Here is a 12,542-nt window from a genome sequence, read left to right as displayed (position 1 = left end):
GTCTTGGATTATAGGCCTACTGCACAAGTTGTGTGGGAGTTTGTAAGTGGATGTTTTGATAGAGTTTTGCTGTTGTTAAATGTGGCCCCCATTTACTTCAATTCATCCAGAGTTTTCTCTGCTTTTGGATTCTCCGTTCACCATGGAGGCATGCGAGAAACACAAAGTTTTCTTCAAGAACTCAAGGTAACACAGGGTGAGTCATTGATATACAAATGGTCATTTTGTGGGTGACGTATTCCTTTAAAATGCAATAATATGTTAATGTTGGATTCACAACTTGTTTCTGCTGCCTCCAAGAGGCCAACAAAATCAGTTATTGCAGGTTTAACACAAAGTTCAACTGAGGCTAATGGGAATGAAAGTTTTGAAGGTTTTTGAACCAAGTATATACTGTAAGTAAACTTTGACCTAGATGAGGCGTCAGGAGATCTTCAAAATTATTACAATTTATCCTGAGGAAAATAATTCTCTGTATCAAATTTCATGTCAATCCTAACAGTAGATTTGGAGATATTTTCTAGAAAATTGAAAACTAAAAGTTTTCAGTCTTGACCAAAACAATTGACCAACTGACCAACATTGCCAAGAGCCTCGCTGCTAGTGTGGTAACATGAAATGCATTGTCTGACTAATATTGCAACAACATTATTTTAATGACAAAAAATAATATTACCACATGAGGGGGATATCATCATTTCATCCATCAGTCCCTGAACTTTGCCACTTTTTTCCGGTTAATTAACGTCGTAACTATTCAGTTGCCAGATGAGAACTTAAAAAAAGAGAAGTAATGATGAAGAAAACCTCAAACAAGAACAGACAGTCAACAAACAACATGGCTCACCACTTTCAACAAATTAACAACAGACAATTTGTAAAGACTGACTATATGTTTCCATTAATTAAAAGTATCCTGAAAGCTTCAAAGGGTCCGACAACTGATGCGGATTCCTCTTTCTCCAGATACTTCTGATATGAAGTCACCTTCTTTCTCTCCTCGGTAAGATAGAAAACATCCACATGAGGTTACCCACTGGTTGTTGTTAAGAGACTATGTAAGCATATAGATATTTAAACTTCCACCTCGAGGAAAGCTGGGCATGCAGCCAGCTGCTTAGCTAATGGGATGGTTTTTATTACGGGACTGAAAGAAAGCGAGAACATCTAACAATAAAAACATGCACGGAACAGAAACTACGTGCTGTTTTCTTTCAGTATAACCTCCACAGTATATGGAATTTCAGAGTTGTTGTTGGGGGAACTTGGATGTAGCCATGACGGACATGTCCTTGGGGACCAGCAGGCAGAGCGAGATGCACCATATTTCACACAGCTGTGGACACACAGCTGTTTTTCTGGTTCTGCTGGGAGTCGCTCGGCTGTGCTGCCTTACTTTGCTCGCGTTCAGTTTTTCTTTTGTACTTGTTCTGGCGGTGCCATCTTATACCCACAGCTTGATGACATAATAGAAATCTTCTGGTTTTGGCCTCAGTGTGTTATTGCACATGTCAAACCTGGACTGCATTCGATGCTACAGCTGTCCCAAATGAATCATATCCAACCCATTTATATCAATAAGGGTAGAGTAAATCATAAAACACCTCTCAGTAAAACATAATACTATTCAACAGCACCATAAACTGCAGCCTCCAAAATGATCTTACAGTTTGAACAAAAACTGAACATTATAACCTTGATGGAGGTGAAATGTATAGCAGGGCTATTGTGATGGACTGCATTAGTTTAACCTAGCTGCACTTAATAAACTGGTACCCTGTAACCACAGATAAACTAAAAACCTACTGATCTTTGCTACTACCTCCTGTTAACAGCCCATACCACTATCTCTGTGGCAACAGGGAGCTTTTACCGTAAAAATCATGATAAATGGGAAAGGGAATTGCCCTTCGCTTTTGAGTGGCTAAATGATTAAGAGGATAAAAAAGCAATGAAATATTTCTGTTCCATGAAACTGATTATTTTTCTCTAATTGTCTTGCTTTTTACATGGGAAATACTGGGTTATTTCACATCTTCAGGCCTAAAAATTCCACAAATGAAACAATCTGAGAAAGAAAAATCTCTCTAATGTCCAATAATGTAATAATGTCACCGTTAGCTACAACTGTTGCCATGTTGAGAGCCATGCGGAGGCAATAGAAATGCTCCCAATCACGTATTTAGCACCTTTAGGCATCCTTAAGATACACATACATTACACTATTATAAAGATACAGATAACAGAGTTTTTTTTTGTTTTTGCATAGAGGCACCAAATATGAAGCCAAGCTTAGGGAGAAGTATTTCCATTTCACTGAGCAGCTTTCAGTTTTGTGCTGACCTTCACTGCCCCCATTGTTTCCTTCTTCCTGCTTTCAGGAGGGCATTCGGATCCTCTCTCCTGAGCACACGGAGTGAACTTTGTGTTGGAGGGTCTGTATTTCCCTCCTCAGTTCAGCCAGCATGTGAAGAGCACGGCAGACTGGTGAACATACCACGAGCCAGTTTTATGAATAGTGCTATTTAAAAGGGATTGGTTTCGGTGAAGGCCTAATGATGCCATAGCACTGGCGTCACAGAGAGAGAGGGAAAGAGAGAGCATTCTTTCCAGGCGCTGGAGCAGCACTTCCAGACTGGTAGACTGGAGTGGGGTGGTGTGGCAACTTTCCACTTCACATACGTCACTCCTAATGCCCAGTTGCTCTCTGTCCAGTCACAACAGTTAAAGCCCAGATAAAGCTGGTGATTTTGCACATCTGTCAACATGCTCTGAGGTGGCTGTGGGAGCTATTCTCTCCTCTGATTATGATCATTTTTGTCTTCTCAAAATTTCCACAAGCTCGTGAAGGTCTCCATCATCAACCCTAAAGCTATCCAGCCCATCTGACTTCTTCCGGCCATTGGAGAGGTGAAACAATAGAAAGCCAGCTGCCGGATAGTTACACAGATGATGCAGTGTTCTCAGAGCTGTGGACTGCTGCCACAATTGTTCCAAAGGTTCCAGAGGTAATCTGTTTTTGCATGTTTGTGGTGTTTGTTTGTGTGTGGGGGCCTACTCTCAGACTGTTGACTCATTACATAATGGCACACAGTGACTGGCAAAGAAGAGTAGGGGAATTTTGGTCAGATAACTTCAAGTCAAGAGACACACTTAAAGGTACAGTGTGTAGGATTTGGCGGCATCAAGTGGTGTGGTTGCAGATTGTGTAGCACCTGAGAGATATATCATTTTTTATATATCTATTCCTAGTTACATTTATCTAATATGTCATTCAGTAATATGCTGTGATATTCAGTCTTTTGTTTAAATATGTATAAGTACACCCGCCAGCAGGGGGCAGGGTGAAACTCTCTGTCGTAAATGACTACCAGCGAAGAAGAAGAAGTTTCTGTTGTTAGACGGAGCCCTTGTTCGGTGAAGTGTGTGTGCCCGGTGCTGCTCGACAGCTAGTTTGGTTTTGCCAGTTCTGCCGGTGAATTAATAAAAGTGAACTCTCTCTTCTACACCAAACCGTGTGTGTGAGTGGTGTAACAATTTGGAGGTCCCACCGAGATGAGTATGGATATTATTTCACGGCGAAGGACTTTTTAACTCTAGAAGAACACGGTGACGTTGGACACGTGTGAGAGCAGCAGGTCAACTAAGTGAGCTAACGTTAGCTACAGAGAACAGTTGAAGTCTAGCTAGCACGACGCCGTCTCGTTTTATTGTTTTCCAAGTGTTGACGAATTAAAAGCGCTTTAAACAAGATGTCGGAGCACCGAGAAGAGTTTCTGTCAGAAATAGAAACTAAATTGTTTGGACTGACTGTGAAAGAACTGCACAGAGTTTGTGAGTACTGCAACATTGCTGGCAAAGACTCTGAGGACATTAAGAACAAAACCCGCCGTGCAATGGTGAAGCACATTGTGGAGTTTTGTGAACGTGAGGACTTTCTGGAGAGGGAAGATGAAGGCATGTCTGTGCTTTTGGAACTGAATGATGTACTGGAAGCTCTGCCAGAGGACCCGGCGGAGACCGACGTCGCGGGAGCGGCGCTACTCTTCTCTTCACCTGCGGCCGACGAGGAGGAGGAGGAGGCGGCTCGCTCCGCACAGCCTGCGTCGGGACGCCGACAGGGAGACCGCGCACCGCTCATACCGGCGCCGAAGCAGCGGGTCGCCCGGGAGACAGCGCGGGACGAGGGGACGCAAAGCAGAGGCAGAGACTCCATCAGCAACAGCTTTCTGGCTTCCAATGGATTCAGAAAGGACTTCAGGATAAATGGACATGTTGGTGAGTCAACATCAAGAGACACTTTGAGCTATAGCAGCCTTGAACACCAGATTGAAAGTGGTCTAAGGAAGGGCTTTGCAGAAGAGGAAATTATGGAGGTTGTCATACGTGCTGTGAATCCTGGCTTGAAACTGAGGAGCTATTTAGAGGGGAAAATGGATCTCACCTTAGCCACTCTCAGACAAATATTAGGAAAACACTATGCAGAAAAGGATGCAACAGTACTGTACCAACAACTGACAAAAGCTGTACAGGGACCTGGTGAAACTGCACTTGATTTTCTGGTCCGAGTACTTGACCTGCAGCAAAAGATCCTGTTTGCATCTGAACGTTCCCAGTCTGGCCTGAAATATAACAAAGAGCTAGTTCATAGCCGATGTTCTCAGTCCATCATGACAGGCTTGTCAAATGATAACATAAGAGCAGAAATGAGGATTTATCTGCAGGATGAGAACAGTAGTGATGAGCTGCTCCTTCAAAAAATGCAGCTAGCACAGTTGTATGAAAATGAGAGAGCCCAAAAGAATAAAGCTACAATTAAAGCCACTCATAAAGCAAGTCTGAGCACAGTAGAGAGGAGTGAGGATGAAAATGACCCTTTGACAACCCCAGTCTCAGCTAAAGCTAACAAACCCATTAAAGACAACTCCCTATTTACAAAGATGGAGGAGAGCAACACAGCAATAAGGGAGCTCACAGGTCAAGTAGCATCCCTTGTGCAAACTGTCCAGCGGGGAAGAAATACTGTTGATGACGGCCATACCAAAGCTCCAGCTGATGCTTTTAAGAGGCCAAGGAGACAATGTGTAGCATGTCAGCAGGACAAAAGGGACTGCAATCATTGTTTTAAGTGCGGCAGTGACACACATTGGGCAAGAGGGTGCAGAGTAGGGGAAAGACAGAAGCCGTCGGGAAACTACCAGAGGTTGTGATGGAGGGACGTGCCATGACCTCGGAATTAAAGTCCCAAAATCACCCAAAGCGGAACCCTCAAACAGAGCCTGTAACCCTGTACGCAGTGAAGGGGAAAAGAAAAAAACTGCCCTCTCATCACCCATTAGCACCATTAAAGTCAAATGTGAAACTTAAAGGAGACCAACCCTCTCACTCACACAACCCTTGCACAAAACGCAAGCAAGTAGCACAACTGGTAGGCAAAAAGTGTCTTGTCTGGTGCAGAATGAACAGTGTCAAGACTCAAGCCCTGTGGGACACAGGAGCACAAATGTCCATCATGAGTGAGACATGGAAGTCACAAAACTTACCTGATGCAAGAATCCGTCCCATCAGTGACCTGCTAAGTGATGATGAACTGCTGGACTTAAGGGCTGCAAATGGCACAGAAATCCCCTTTCAGGGATGGGTGCCAGTTAGTTTCAGTCTGTGTGATCCTAAAGCTAAAGCAGCAAGATCTGATGAGATACTAGTTCCAGTACTAGTGAGCAGGGACATAGTGCAGAGGCCCATAATAGGATTTAATGCCATTGAGGAGATGTTGATAAACAGAGAGGACCAGGTTCAGTCTAGTGAAAGAGTAGCTTTGCTCAGAAATTCACTCAGACTAGGGTCAGTAAAGGCAGAAACATTGCTTAACCTCATTCAGGGAGCTACAAATGAGAATGTTACTTACCCTGTCCTCACAGGACGCACATCTGTTGTAGTTCCAAGGGGGGAAATAAAGTGTATTACCTGTCCTGTCAAAACCAATCTCAAAGTGAAAACTGAAATGCTCTTTGAACCTGAGGAGAACTTGTCATTGGATGAAGGCCTCAAAATCACCTGTCAACTGATAAATGTTTCCTGTTCCTCACGTAAAGTGAACATTTATGTGAGAAATACCACGCAACATGACATCACAATGCCAAGTAAAGCTGTGATAGGAAGCATGCAGAGAATAACAGACTGTTACCCAGTGTACTCAGAAGAACACCAGGTTAATTCTGTAGTTGTTGAAAATTCTCAGGCTCCACCATGCTCCACCACAGAATCATCTCAAGGTGATCCCCAGGACAAACTGCTGGATCCACCTGTCAAGGTAGACCACTTGACCAGTGAACAACAAGCAGTGGTCAAACAAATGCTCAGGGAGGAATCAGGAGCATTTGCCAGACACAAAGATGATGTAGGTTACATTAAAAACTTAAAAATGGACATTAAGCTAACTGATGAGATCCCAGTAGCCAGAACATATAATGCCATACCTCGCCCATTGTATGAGGAGGTAAAGAACCACATCCAGGACTTGTTAAGCAAAGGCTTCATCCGCAAATCCACCTCCCCATATGCTGCTTCAGTGGTCTGCGTGAGAAAAAAAGATGGGAGCCTAAGGCTTTGTATTGACTACAGGGGTCTTAACAAAAAGACAATCCCGGACAGGCACCCCATACCACGCATACAGGAGATACTTGATGGCCTTGGTGGAAATGCTTGGTTCAGCGTGCTGGACCAAGGCAAAGCTTATCATCAAGGGAGTGTCAGTGAGGACTCAAAGAAATTCACAGCCTTCTCAACCCCATGGGGGCTGTACGAATGGAACAGGATTCCATTTGGCCTCACAAACGCACCGTCAGCTTTCCAGCGCAGTATGGAAGAGAGCCTGGAAGGTCTCAGAGACAAAACATGTATTCCATACTTGGATGATGTCTTAGTTTACAGTAAAACATTCACACAGCATGTTGAGGATGTGAGGTCTGTCCTCAAACAACAGCAAGCTTGGGGAATTAAGCTGAGGCCAGACAAATGTGACCTATTCAAAAATGAGGTACGCTATGTTGGAAGAGTGATTTCAGCTGAAGGCTACAAGATGGACAGTAAAGAAATCGCAGCTGTGCAAGCGCTTAAGACAAAACCCCCTACAAACATTAAAGAGTTGCGCAAACTTCTGGGTTTCCTGGGGTACTATAGAAGCTATGTGCAGGATTTCTCTCGTCATGCAAAATGCCTGTATGAACTACTCTCAACAGATGTAACCCCAAGTCCTAAGTCAAAGCCCACCTTTCGGTCAGCAGGGGCAGGACAGCTCCCCCCACATCAGAAAATAGTGTGGAGTGACACTCACCAGAAAGCCTTGAACTATCTAGTTGATGTCCTGACTAACCCACCTGTAATAGCTTATCCAAGGTTTGAAGATCCCTTCATTCTCCATGTTGATGCTTCAGAACAAGGACTGGGAGGAGTCTTGTACCAGAGGCAGGAAGGCAAACTCAGAGTTATTGGGTACGGCTCACGGACATTGACACCAGCAGAAAAAAACTACCACTTACATTCAGGGAAGCTTGAGTTTTTAGCGCTCAAGTGGGCTGTTACAGACAGGTTTAGGGATTATTTGTTTTATGCCCCCTCTGTAACAGTATAAAGTGATAACAACCCTGTTACTTATGTTTTGAGCACAGCTAAACTGAATGCGACCGGACATCGCTGGGTGTGTGAGCTTGCCGACTTCAACATAACACTGAAGTACCGTCCAGGAAAAACAAATACAGATGCAGATTTCCTGTCCCGCACACCTGTGAGTATGGACTCTTATATGAGCGAGTGCACAGAGCAGTGCTCCCCTGAAGTTTTAAGTGTAATATTCAATGCAACACAAAAACAACACGAAGTGGACTGGGTTTCAGCCATTACATGCAGCCCACATGTTCAGGAGTTAGCTGCAGATAATCAGCCAGACATAAAAGTAACACAGCAAGAGTTACTACAGGCACAGCTGCAAGATCCTGTCATATCCCATGTACTCCAGTCGAAAAGGTCTGGGGAAAAACCAGACAAGAGGATCATGCATATGGAAGCAGCAAAAACTAAGCAACTGCTACGTGAATGGAAAAGACTGTATGTTTCTCAAGAAGGTCTGCTGAAGCGCAAAACGGCGACCTGTAATCAAATTGTGCTTCCAGAAAAATACAAAGAGCTTGTGTACAAGTACCTTCACTGTGAAATGGGACACTTGGGGGTAGAACATGTCTTACACCTTGCTAGGCAGAGGTTTTATTGGCCTGGGATGCAAAAAGACATTGAGTTTTTTATAACCCAAGTTTGTAAGTGCAACATCCAGAAAAAACCTGCCGTGCATAGCAGAGCCCCTATGTGTCATGTACCTGCAACAGCACCGTTCGAAATGGTTTCTATAGACTATGTTCACCTTGAAAAAAGCAGGGGAGGGTATGAGTATATTTTAGTGATTATTGACAACTTCACTAAGTTTGCACAAGCCTACCCAACCCGTAACAAATCAGGCAAAACAGCAGCAGAAAAGATCTTCAATGATTTTTCTCTCAAATTCGGTTTCCCTGCTAAAATACATCACGATCAAGGCAAAGAATTTGAGAACCACCTATTCAGACGCCTGCAAAAATACTCTGGCATGACCAACTCAAAAACAACTCCCTATCATCCACAAGGGAACCCAGCTGAAAGATTTAATCGCACCTTGTTGTCAATGCTGCGGACCTTGGATGAGGAGAAAAAGGGGAATTGGAGTGACTATGTGAGTAAAGTCGTACATGCTTACAACTGCACAACCAGTGAAGCAACTGGATATTCTCCTTTCTACTTGCTTTTTGGCAGAAATCCCCGTTTGCCTATTGACTTGATCTTTGGAATAAATGATGAGGAAGGATGTAATTCACACCAGGAATATGCTCAAAAATGGCAGCAGCAGATGAAAGAAGCATATGACATTGCATCAAAAAACCATCCAAAAGACTACAGCAAGAGGAAAAACGTATTATGACCAAAAGAGACAAAGTTCAGTGCTTTCTCCAGGAGACAGGGTCCTTGTGAGAAATATGTCAGAGCGTGGCGGACCAGGAAAACTGCGCTCATATTGGGAGGATCAAATACACATTGTGGTCTCTCAAAAGGGGAAAGACAGCCCAGTCTATGAGGTAAAATCTGAACGTGGCACAGGGAGAGGCAGAATCCTCCATCGCAACATGTTAATGCCATGTAATGCTTTGCCACTTCAGGAACCAGCTCAAAGCACTGTGAGAGGACAAAATCCTCATACTCAACAAAGAAAGCGACACAAAGAGAATACACCAAATGAGATATCAGAGGACTCAGAGAGTTCAGATGAGGAGGAATATTACTGGGCTCATAGACTGAGGCACCATCACCATCAGCCTGCAGAGCAAAATGTTGCACCTCCCATTACTCCTGAAACAGTACCTCAGCCTGAACTTGACGCTGAAGCGGAGGAGTTCAGAATGGATGCTCCAGCGCAAATGCTTGTGGACAATGACTTTACCGGAGATGTCACAGCTGGACATGACACTCAAGAGGTCGCAGAAACTGTTCAGTCTGAAGACCTGCCCAGCGAACAGGAGTCAGAGCCTTCTGACACACAGCCACGCAGGTCACAGAGGGAAAGACGACCGAAAGAGACATTGACCTATGAATCATTAGGTCAGCCTACTCGTCGTGTGGTGGGGCTTCACACTAACCCGCTGTATGTAAATGCACTGGTACCAGTATATGGACAATACAGTGTGCCCTGGCTACCTCCACAGATGTTTGGAACACAACTGGTTTATCCTGCTCTTGTTCCCGCAGGATATTACTGAAAGACTGCTAATGGGTTCATTATGGACTGTTGCAGATTATTCTGGAAGAACAGATACAGTAACATGGACTGTTTGTGAACTGAGTAGTTACTGTCCAGTATGGATGTCATGGGACAATGAGGACTGAGATAAATAAAGTATACAGAAGAAAAGAGTCTGAAAGTAATGTGAAGTTATCTACTGTGATTTAATTGTTGTTTAAACTTACCTGGTTTAAACAAAAAGAGAAAAAAAGATGCATTTAGTAAATTGCTTATATTTTCAAAACGTTACTCATATGGGATATGCAACTGAAAAGAAGTTTAGTCATAAACTATATAGTTTGGATTAAGATATGGCATATTTAAGTAATGCATATGGAATGTTTTTGGTACATGTGTGTATGATGTGAAGTGTATAGCGAAGTGACAGAAATGTTTTGTTCAAAGTATCAATTTAGTACTGTATATTGTTACAACTGCTCAGAGTTAAGACTATTCTTAAGTTTAAACACTGTGGTGTTATTTAAGAGCAGAGTGTGATGAGATCACATGGTATACAATAGTAATGTACACTTAAGGTAAAATCTGTTCAAATGCACTGAAGAACATTTACGTCTTGCTAACTTTCAGTGAAAGCCATTGCCATTATATGACATGTTAAATGTAAAGTGTTGTCTTAATGACGTAGTTGTATTGGTATACATCCGATAGTCAGAGTTGCACTGAAATTGAATGCTAATGTTGAGGACAACATTCATTTGGCAGGGGAGGATTGTAGCACCTGAGAGATATATCATTTTTTATATATCTATTCCTAGTTACATTTATCTAATATGTCATTCAGTAATATGCTGTGATATTCAGTCTTTTGTTTAAATATGTATAAGTACACCCGCCAGCAGGGGGCAGGGTGAAACTCTCTGTCGTAAATGACTACCAGCGAAGAAGAAGAAGTTTCTGTTGTTAGACGGAGCCCTTGTTCGGTGAAGTGTGTGTGCCCGGTGCTGCTCGACAGCTAGTTTGGTTTTGCCAGTTCTGCCGGTGAATTAATAAAAGTGAACTCTCTCTTCTACACCAAACCGTGTGTGTGAGTGGTGTAACAATTGCAACCAACTGAATACCTCATAATAGCACTACTTTAGGAGCAATGGTAGCTGATTTTACCATGGTTTTGCACTCTGCGGCTCACGTTACCGCAGTTTCACAAGCGTGTCAGAGATCTACGGTGGCCTTCAGGTAACGTACAAATGCGAAAGTCTCTCTCTAGAGCCAGAGTTTAGTTTGTCTGTTCTGGGCTGCTGTAGAAACATGGCAGAGCAACATGGCGGACTCCGTGAAGAAGACCCGCTCCCTATGTAGATATGAAGAGCTCATTCTAAACGGAAACACAACGATTCATAGTTTGAGGTGATTATACACTGACGAAAACATAGTTATGAATATTATATTCCATTTCTGCTAATAGATCCCTGAATGCTACACACTGGCCCTTTAAAAGAGTGAACCAGTGATATAGTATTGCACTTCCAGGTTGGGGAACTTAGTAAGAAACATATTATAAAGCAGAATGGTCAACATTGAAGCAGCAGAAGCTGAGTTTTCCTGACTTTTAGCATGGGGCAAGCTCCAAAAACACTGGATCCTACACTTTGCATGCAACGCAAAAGCATCTTTTGTTAGAAACCTCCCCGCCTGATGAATGCCCATTTCTTTAAACTCCACACTCTCAGTAGTACTACTCAGGGAGAGTAAACTGAACTTCATGTGTAAAATTGGTGGATTGTCCTTTAAATGTAACAATGTAATCACCATATTTAATATAATAGCAATCTAATAGGAATTCTCACTGCTGTGACTGTTATTTGTAGGGGTTATCAGTATTTGGTTTGCAAAGCTAGTTGAAGGGAAGTAACAGTGAGTCAGAGCAGTGAGTCTGCATTCTGCATCCCAGAGCAGAGAACGCAGAGCTGTGTGGGTTCCACTGGCAAAAAGGCCGCTCATAAGAAGCCACTTCTGGCTCAGGCCGATGGGGAATACAGGCATTGTGTCACTTAGCAACTTCCTGCTATTGAAGAGAAAAGAGAGCAAATATTTTGGCTTCCACAATCAGCTGTTGAACATAGTGAAAAGCGAGAGGCCCCCAATAGACCGTAAGATAACATTCTGGAAAAGATGTTACTCGCTGCCACTGATTATTCTGAGGAATCAAAGCCAGGTCAGTAAGAGTGGAAAACTGGGCTGTGAAAGAGAAAATTTAAATAAACCAGATGAGCTATAACTATGGTACTATATAATCTGTGGGGTGGATAAGATGTACCGCCTCAGATTTAGAGTATCAACTGCAGTGAATGAACCCTATATGTGACACACATATCTGCATGTGGTTGTGTTTAAGACTGCGCTGTGTTTATGCTGCCATCTAGTGGTCAGAGATTGTACTGCAACCAGCAGAAAGTCATTGTCATGACCTCCAGCGTCTGATTGAGGACAAAGGGTTCACATTTTCTCCTTTGTTTTAGAGTGACTACACATAATCTACAGATTTCACACTTTAGGCCAATCACATCAGTTTGAAGTGAGCAAATGCACTGACAAAACAAACAGATAAACATTCATTAAAAAATATTATTTAATCATTATTTTCTAAATTAGAAACAATTAAATCTGAAATATAATTGTATTGAAGATAATTTCTGAGATGTCTTTGAGAACATTAAAATCA

Source organism: Sebastes umbrosus, chromosome 6, assembly GCF_015220745.1.
Source record: "Sebastes umbrosus isolate fSebUmb1 chromosome 6, fSebUmb1.pri, whole genome shotgun sequence".
NCBI classification, from domain to species: domain Eukaryota; kingdom Metazoa; phylum Chordata; class Actinopteri; order Perciformes; family Sebastidae; genus Sebastes; species Sebastes umbrosus.
Note: the sequence above shows the minus strand (reverse complement) of the source record.